The sequence below is a fragment of the Alligator mississippiensis genome, chromosome 4 (assembly GCF_030867095.1).
Source record: "Alligator mississippiensis isolate rAllMis1 chromosome 4, rAllMis1, whole genome shotgun sequence".
NCBI lineage: Eukaryota > Metazoa > Chordata > Crocodylia > Alligatoridae > Alligator > Alligator mississippiensis.
The window spans coordinates 107,883,856-107,893,111 of record NC_081827.1 but is presented as its reverse complement, the minus strand read 5'-3'; positions in this window follow the sequence as shown (position 1 = coordinate 107,893,111).

The window sequence follows — 9,256 nt, the reverse complement described above, 5'->3', positions numbered from 1 at the left end:
CTGCAGCCAAGTTACTACATAACCTAGATCAATTCTGACTTGGGCTTTTTGAATGTCTGTATCTATCTGTTATGTCTGACTTATTACTGCAGAAGTCTTTGCACCTCAAAAGGAATCCAAAGGAAGTGCAGCCTTGCAGAAGCCAAAATGGGAAGAAAATTGTGCATGAATCCCTAACAACATAATTTAGCAGAACTAGGTGAAATGTAACCAGCCAATAATTAAATATTTACTAGAACAATATTAAGTCAGTATAGATATTACCAGCATAGCTCCTACCCTGCTGTTAAGATATGGGATTTCCTTGACATCAGTTGTTAAAAATCCCCAAAGCCTCAATGCTTCCTCAGCACTTCCCTGATAATATAGGAAGCATTTATTTGCTAAACATAAGCAGTTTGCACCCACACAACTGTTTGCTTTAAAGTATACAACTCCTTTATTTGGGCCACAAATTTAAACTCCTACATTTGATGATTGAGCAAGACAAATAAACTTTTTCCTCTCCTTGATTCCTCCTGCATCCAATAAAGTCTCATTTCTCTTAACTAAAATTCACATGTATACACACGTATACACTTCCCATTACTATTCTCAGGAACAACAGGGGGACATTTTAAAGAAAAAAAATGAAGAAGAAAATGACAGCATCAATACTGGTGAATTGCCCTTAGGCAATTAATTTTTTTAAAATTATTTTTACTCAGAACCTTCTAAGTTTTCATGGAGCCAGTTTACTTGTGTGCCCCCACTCCTCCGTGTCTACATGCAGGATTTAGAATATCAGGATGATTCCCAACTCAAAACAGTGGGAGGAAAAAAAAAAAAGCTTTTTTCTCCTTACTAAATGCACAAGAAACTTAAGTTTTTCTTCCTTAGAGGACTCCAGTTTTACAATACTAAGTAATCTCTCAGTTTAACCCTTTAGTCTGCTGCCTGTTCTCAGACCAGGAAGAACTTAGCACCACTCGCAAGACTCTTTCCATACACCGTTTCAGTCTTCCAACATGCAAAGTTAGAAAAAAAACACTCAAAACCATTCCCATAGCCCATCATAAGTTATTTCTGCCAGACATGCCTTTCATTCAAAGCCCTTTTCTTCAGCATCTATGGCAAACCCTCCTCAGCTCTCATCCCTTTATAAGGAACACCTGAATAATTGCCACTGATTCCGATCATTGTAAAAATCTGGCAGGCTTGCAGTGTGTGGCCCTTGAAGGAGCCAGGCATTCTGTTGTGTCACAGGCTTAAATCCTGACATCCTTAGCTGCTACTTACCCCCTGAATGGTCTTGACTTCAGTGTCATGACTCATGAGGTACTAATCTATATTAGCAAGTCTATCAAAATATGGCCTCTCTTTTAAGCTCCCTTGCAAAGCCCAGGAGGGTCTTCGCTTCAAGGAGTTTCCATGCAGGAAGAGTAGTGTTTCTGTATGTTGTAAATTAAAAAAAATCAGGGCCACAGTATTTAGGGTATAGACACACACACACACATAATATAATTAAATAATATATATTATTATTTTTTTTTTTCTTACAAGTTGTATGTAGCTTGCAGCCCACAGGCTCCTGCCCAGCTGGATGCAACAGCTCCCTCATCCAGCTTTTTCTGTCTGCTTCCACCCCAGGGGGGGAGTGCAATGCAGTGGGGTTAAGGGAGCTAAGGATGAAACTGGGGCCATGTAGGTATGCGATAGAGAAGCATGAGGGGTCACAGTGCAGTGGAGAGGGCAGGCAGTACAGTGGGGTTGGAGGGTATGCGCATTGCAGTAATGAGAGGGGTACATAGTACAGCAATGGCGGGGGTGGAGGGGCATGTTAAGTGCAGATGAAAGAGGAGGGGATGGCCCTCACAGATGTGTGGTGCAGCAGTGGAGGGGCACAGCGGGAGGGTGTTGGTGTGGTGCATGGCCCAGAGGAGCTGTGCCTCATCCCAGTGCTGCCTGCAGGCATGTGCCCCACACTGGTGTGGCCAATAGAGCATTTGGCCCCCGAACACTTAGAAATTGGACAGCTGTGATTTAAGACAAAAATGTCTGTAATAGAGACCCTAAAAGCCAAAAGCCATGAAGTGTCTCATTTTCTACTTTCCAAACCCTGAGACAATTTTCTGGTTCACAACTAAAAAACCAATGCTATCAGACACATGTGTTTTTCTGTTTTCTTTCTTTTTTTTTTTTTTGGCTTTCTGAGGGAAAAAAATGAAAGTGTTGAGGAAACCACACACATGAAAATATTATGGAGTGGAAATTTTGAATTTCCGTAAAAAAAATTCAAAGGAAAAATTGCAACCAGTATTGGACTATAAATGCTGAACTCCTGCTTTTCTTCTCCTGTTTCTCTGTGTTCCTTTCCTGTAGGGGAAAACTCACCCTCTACACAGAGACATTACCAGCCTCTAAACCACTGCAGCATTATTGTAGGAGATTTAGTGAAATGGAAGTAGTACATAGGCCACATACTCATTCTTTGTGCAGGGATGACTCTTTCCTATAGAAAAGATAAGTTTGAGTAAATGTTTATATCTTTAGGAGCAGAAAAAAAAACTATGCAGGAAGGTATATTTTAAAATAGCTATAGTAATCAATTGAATAATTAATGTACCAGTACCAATCACTGGTTGATTTGAAGACCTGTCACTACTTCTCCTCCTTCCTGGTTCTATCAGCCCTTGGCTGCTCTCATAATTTGCCCACTCTTTTTTCTATATTTCCCATTGCTGATGATTCACCTAAAGAACTCTTAAATCTCATTCACATTTGCCTTCAGTGTTTACAAGGTGACAAACCATAGGAATGGCCTTCCAAGGGATGCTGATGCTGCCATTATCCTAACCATGTCCCTGACCACTACATTTGTTGAAATTCCAATACAGTTATTGTACTTGGTTCTTTAGAGACTTCCTGCAGTTCTTCATTAGGGCGTCTGTTCCCTCTTACCAACCATCAAATTCATCCCAATGACTTATTTTCAAATATATTTAGTTGTCTTTCTTTCCAGGTCTCACATCTATATAAAACAATACGTTTATAATAGTTTTGTCTATACTTGATCATTCCCAGTAGTTCAAAGCCTAAAATTATTTGCGGAGAGATGTAATGGACGTTCCTACCCTGTATCGTGCCTTATTTTCCTCCTTCAACACATTGTCCCTTCAATAATTAATGTTCCTAGATCAGATATGTCAAACACACAGCCCATGGGCTGGATCTAGTCCATGGAGCCATTTCCTTCATCCCATAGGGATCCCAGAAGGACCAGGAATTTGGGGGCAGGGTGAGAGGGAAGTAAGGCCTGCCACAGAATTTATGGATACACAGCTCCATTGGGGATGGCCTTTGGAGCAGGGAAGTAAACAACAGATGTGCCAACACAGTGCCACTCGCCCCACTATCATTTATCCTGCTGCCACCGGTTGCCCTGCTGCTATTGGGTCTGAACCAGAGTCTCACAGTCAGAGTCCAGCCTGGGAAGGAGTTTGGCACCCCTATCCTGGGTGTTTAACTAGTTTGGTGATATCAATGATTACTGACTGCTATGTAGGCTTGTTCAAGTTCTTCTGCTTCACTTATGCTGTGGATTTGATTTTGTCTTAATTTATATTAAACTAATTTTTTCTTGCTCCTTCCTTCAGGTGTCCAACCATCATTTACACCATATCTTCTGTCTCTTCTATAATAATCAAATTATCAGCATATCCAAAGCATTGGTGAAGGTCATCCCATCTTGAGAATTTTACAGTGATTGTACCACCTTGTCTATAGTCCTATTAGAGAGAACTGGGGATAGTGCATCTCCCTGCTCTAATCCTATACTGATGTCATATGGCACAGAATTTTCATTATTTACTCATATTTTGCTTTTTAAATTGCAAATGTGCAGTGGCACTGTCCTAATAATTGTTTTATCGTAGCTCTAGAGGACATCTTTTTAATATGCTATCATATGCTTTCTTTAACCATATAAAAATAGATAAGTATTTTGATCATATGTTCTTCTTTTTCCTTGTATTCAAAAATTACATCTCCTTAGCTGACATAGCTATGCCAGTGAGACCCTTGTGTGAAGGCAGTTTACACCTATGAGAAGAGGGCTTTTGTTAGCTTAGCCTGTGGTGGTGTAGCTTCCCTAGCAAAAAAAACCCTTTTGCTGTCTTTCTGCTAGGGGGCTCAACCAATATTCCTATGCCAGACTAGCTATGAGATATCTATGGTGTAGACAAGCTCGTAGGTGGAATTAAGACACCTAAGTGAAAAATTGTGATCCAAAAATCCCATGTTTGGCTGGACCCTTTTCCCTGCAAGCACTTGATCGTGCTAGATACCTCTGTCTTTGACTTTAAAGCTTTATAGGTGCCTAAAGGTCTGCTTCTAATTCTCACCAAGAATACCACAATCTGAACATTTCATTGCACATCTAAATGCAACCAGGATCCAAGAAAAAAACCCCAAAAAACAAAAACAGGTATTCCTCTGCCTAAACACCATGAAGGGCTGAGTCGGGTGTGTGTTTTTCAGAACATGCAGAATATACACATGCAGGTTCAGACTTCTCACAAGAGCAGTTATTGCTTTCTATTAAAAAACAGCCAGAGGGAGCCCAAAGGACCAGCCCAAGATGGAGCATGACATGGTAGTATAATGATTATGGCTTTCACCTGGAGGACAAGGGGAGTTCTGGTTTTTGGTACCTGCTCCCAAGGTTATTACCGTTTTTAAATCAAGAACTGCTTAATCTAAAATATAGAAAAAATCTAAGGATCTACAATCAGGACTGGTGTATCCCAAGTACACTAAACACTACGTTACAGATTTATGTATTTTTTCTCTCTTTTTCTGTCCCTCTATCCTCTTTTCTCTTTCTTATCCCTCCCCATACCCACATACAGGGGATTGATGAGAGCCACTTCCACGTAGTGATCCCTGGTAATGTCTCTGACGGCCAAGAGCTACCAAATCAAAAAATGTCAAAGCCCCCAGATAAAGATACAGACCCCGTTTTTGTCATATAAAGAAGAACCCACATACACATAAACAAAACTTTCATTTTTGCTGTACTATTGCATAGTTTCAAGATCCCATCCAGCCTAGTCTCTAGGGTGGTAGTTAAGGCAATCTCCCATGATATGGAACACCTTCAAGCTGATGAGAAATTTAAGCCCTACTTCCTAAAGGCTTAAATATATATATGAAAGGTACCCCACTTTTCCCATTTGAACCCCACTTTCTAACAGGTTATTATGTGAAAGGTGGCCATAGTTTCTTCTTCCTTTGACTGTTTAAGAAGAAAAGACTGAGTCCTATTGTATTCCTTAAAGGATGGATTAGATCATTAGAGCACCTACCTTCAGGGAAGAGTTCCACTTCATGGTTTCTGAGTAGAGAGACAGGCTTCCCTGCTGTCCTGTGTCAAGCATCCAAGTTGTAGAGAGCAGCAGGGTTTCTCTCTGCAGTGGCTCCTGCTTCCTAACTTTAGGCAGCTCCCTGCTCACTACACTATCTATTTTAGAGCCTGTTCTGAAGTACCTAGCCTCTTCCCATGCACTGTAAAAGGGATCTTATGTATTTATAATAGCTTCTTAGATTTACCACTGGGGACCATGAGCCTAAAAGTTAGGTGTTACAGCACACAACTTGTAGGCATCTAGTCCTTCATTAGGCTAAGTGTTTATAACATACCAAAAATAGGATTTTATAGGCTATAATAAGCACAGAAATACCACAGTAGTTCCTACGTTCTGTTTTACCTCTCTTTTTAAAAAATGGGCATATGTCTATCTTCTTCCAACCCCTTGGATTTGTGTTCTGGACTCCCATCTAACAGGATTAGTTTGAAAGTCCTGTTTTTAATAAAGTGACAGGAAAACTATCAGCACATAGTGCTTAATTCTTTCTTTGAAGGCCTCCTAAATCTCCTTAAAATTTGGTTCTTCCACAAATAGCTCAGCTGCCTGGAAAATGGATTTTCATCAGTTGCCTTTAAGAACCTCAGCATTAAAGAGGTCCTTAGACTATTATCTCCCTCTGTAACTGCATTTTCTGTAACTGAAAGTTTTCCATTTTTGTCCTTTATCAAACTCACTCACATCTGATATCTTTTCCTTCACACACTGATACATTTTTAAAATGTCTTCACGTTATTAGTTCTTCTGTCTTGCTCCATCTTCTGAATCAAATCAAGCATGTATAGATTTTATTGCTTTGGCTATCTAAGCAGGCAGTTATTAAACCTGTTTACTGATATATGTAGTCAGCATTTTTTAAGAAAAGGAAAATATTCAACTTGACTTTTTTCAATGTACTTGTCTTGATTAGAGCTGTTCCTTTTGCTTCTGTTGTGGTTTCTGGTTTTCTGTCTTGATGGGACTTCCCAGCAGAAGACACTTCCTTGGGTTATATGTGGCTAAGGAAGAAGCCTCCTGAGAAGTCTTGCTGACAAAGGTTATCAGAACTCAATGAGTGGAGCTCTGGTGGAGACCTTAGATGTGGGTTTCCCCTCTACGATATCCTCCCACTCAGGCAGATCCAGCCTGCCACATATAGTTTATGTAGTTATAAAGGGGAAGCAGTTATAGATTTAGATCTACACTCTGCAAAGCACAGTCTAAACTTTACACATACGATTAATTCCTTTGACTTAAATGGGACTATTCATGTGCATGAAGTCAAACACATGGGTAATTCTTTTCAATTTTGGACCCTAGAACACTAAACCAGCAAAATATTTAAGCATATGCTTAAATGTATGAGTAGCCCCATTTAAACCAACTGAAGTTAAGACTTAAATGTATAACTTTTTGCAAGGTTGCCCAGCATGGCAAACTGCACAACTTGATCGAACTAACAGCCCAAACCTGAGGCTACTTTTCCTTGGACTTAATAATTACAAAAAATTGTAAAACAAATTATTAAAGATGACACAATTATTTCTAAAGATCAATATAATAGCAGATATGTGCATGTGTATTTTCTTTAAGACAATCAAAAAAGGCAGTATTGTTCCACATTAGAATATCTGGCTTTGAGAACAAGCCCAGGCCCTGTAACCTTTGCATACAAATTTTATAGGATTCTAATGGGCTAGGGATAGAAGTTACACATAAACTGGTTTAAGTGATCAGAAGCTGATTTAAACCTGTAACAGAACAAAAGCTCAGTGCACATAAACCAGTTTCAAAATGGCTGAAATTGGTTTAAGATAAACCTGGTTGAATGTAGTATCAGACTGAACTGATTTGGGTCAAACCAGTTTATGAAACTTCTGTCCCAGACCCCTTCCTGGTTCAAGTTAAATTACAGGCCCCAAGCATGCCAGCATGCTTTCCAGCTCTGGGCTGGGCTGTGCTGTCTGCTCCAGCAGAAGCTTCTGGTCTGGGACCACGTGGCTGCCCCAGTGCCAGAACCTCAGGTAAGGGGTGGGGTGGGGGGAACCTGGGCAGGGAAGGAGTCCGGGGAAAAGCGGCCCGGGAAAAAGCTGAGTGTGAGGAAAAGTGGCCCTTTGCCCATCCTGTGGCTGGCGCTCCCTGCTGCAGCTGCTTGCAGCCCGTGTGGGGCTGCCTGTGCCTGCTCAGGACAGCCCCATGCGGGCTGCAAGCAGCTGCAGCATGGGGTGCTAGCCACAGGGCAGGTGAGGGGCCGCTTTTCCCACGCTCAGCACCAGCTTGTAACCCAGCCCTGCTGCCAGCCTGGGCCCCATGCCGGCTCCCAGCTTGCCCATTGGGGCTGCGCACAGCGGCCGCAGCTGCAGCCCCTCCACTTGCCACTCCGGGCAGTGTTTGCTGCTGCTGCCCCCCTGGAGCTTGCATGTTGGGCAGCACAAAGATGGTGGTGGCAAACACTGCCCAGCGTGGCAAACGGGGGAGCTGCTGCTGCTGCTACAACCCTGACAGGTGAGCCTGGAGCTGGCATGAGGCCCAGGCTGGCTGCGGGGGTGGGTTACAAGCAGGTGCTGAACATGGGAAAAACAGGCCCTTGCCCACCCCGTGGCTAGTGCCCTGCACTACAGCCACTTGCAGCCCATGTGGGGCTGCCTGTGCTTGCTCAGGACAGCCCCACGTGGGCTGCAAGCAGCTGCAGCAGGGAGCACCGGCCATGGGGCAGGCAAGGGGCCGCTTTTCCCCCCCACACTCAGCACCAGCTCATTACCTGCTAGGGAGTGCGGGGTTGGGGCTGCGTGCTGCCCCCTGCATGTACTGCAGGGCTGGGGGGCACTCGGAGAGAGCGGGAGCACGGGGCCCACACCAGTGTCCCAGGACCAGTGCCAGCAGGGCCCAGAGCAGGGTGGCAGGAGTACAGGGTCCCAGCTGGCAGGGGCTCTATGAAGCCAGGCCAGCTCCCCCCTCTCCCTGCTGGTGCAGCCCAGCCCAGCTTCACAGACCCCTGCCAGCCTGCGCCCCACTCTGGGCCCCACTGGTGTTGGCCCTGAGACATTGGGACATTGGTCCCAAGATGGTGACCAGGGAGCGAGGCACCTGTCAAGGGGTGGAGCTACCCATGTGGCCCTCGACAGCTTGCCAAAACTGGGTAAGCAGCCCTCCACCCAAAATAATTGCCCGCCCCTGCCCTGGAGAGTCCTGCTGCTCTGATACTTTCTAAACTAGACCAAGAAATACAAATTAAGAAAACATGGTGAAAGTGATAGCTTGGTCATTTTCCCTCTGCTATATTGTAAATATACCAGGGAATAATGTATACTGGCCAAAACTTCAACTGGTGTAAGTGGAGTGACACCAGTTGTCAGCTAAGAATCTAGCCCTTTGTCATCTTACTTATTATAGTCAGGTAGGGCATATTTTTAGCTTTAAAAAGTGCTTGTTGGGCTCCATGGATGGATTAGGTGAAGAATTATACTTTACAACATACTCCTAGCCATCCATGTTTAAATAAATGTTTTCTCTGCAAGTTTATAATCTGTAAAAAACTTCAACGGAACTGGAAATTGGTAGCTCAGCTTCATCATCTGATTACTTAAATGCTAATAACTGTGCTTTTTGATTTTATTTCATTGTAAGGCTTTTCTTTCCAGTTCCTATTATATATATATCCAACCAATTCTATGATAAACTATATTATATAGTCAGGCAGTTACTAACATTCATAAGTAGCTTGTAAAGAAGGAGTTTCATCATTCTCTGGCACTGGGAATTGGAGCTCTATACAAAACCTGGGCCTACTAATTTGTAGTTAAGATAACTGATCTATTTGAATTATCCCTCTACTCTGCATACAGGGGAATAGAATATATATGCACATACCT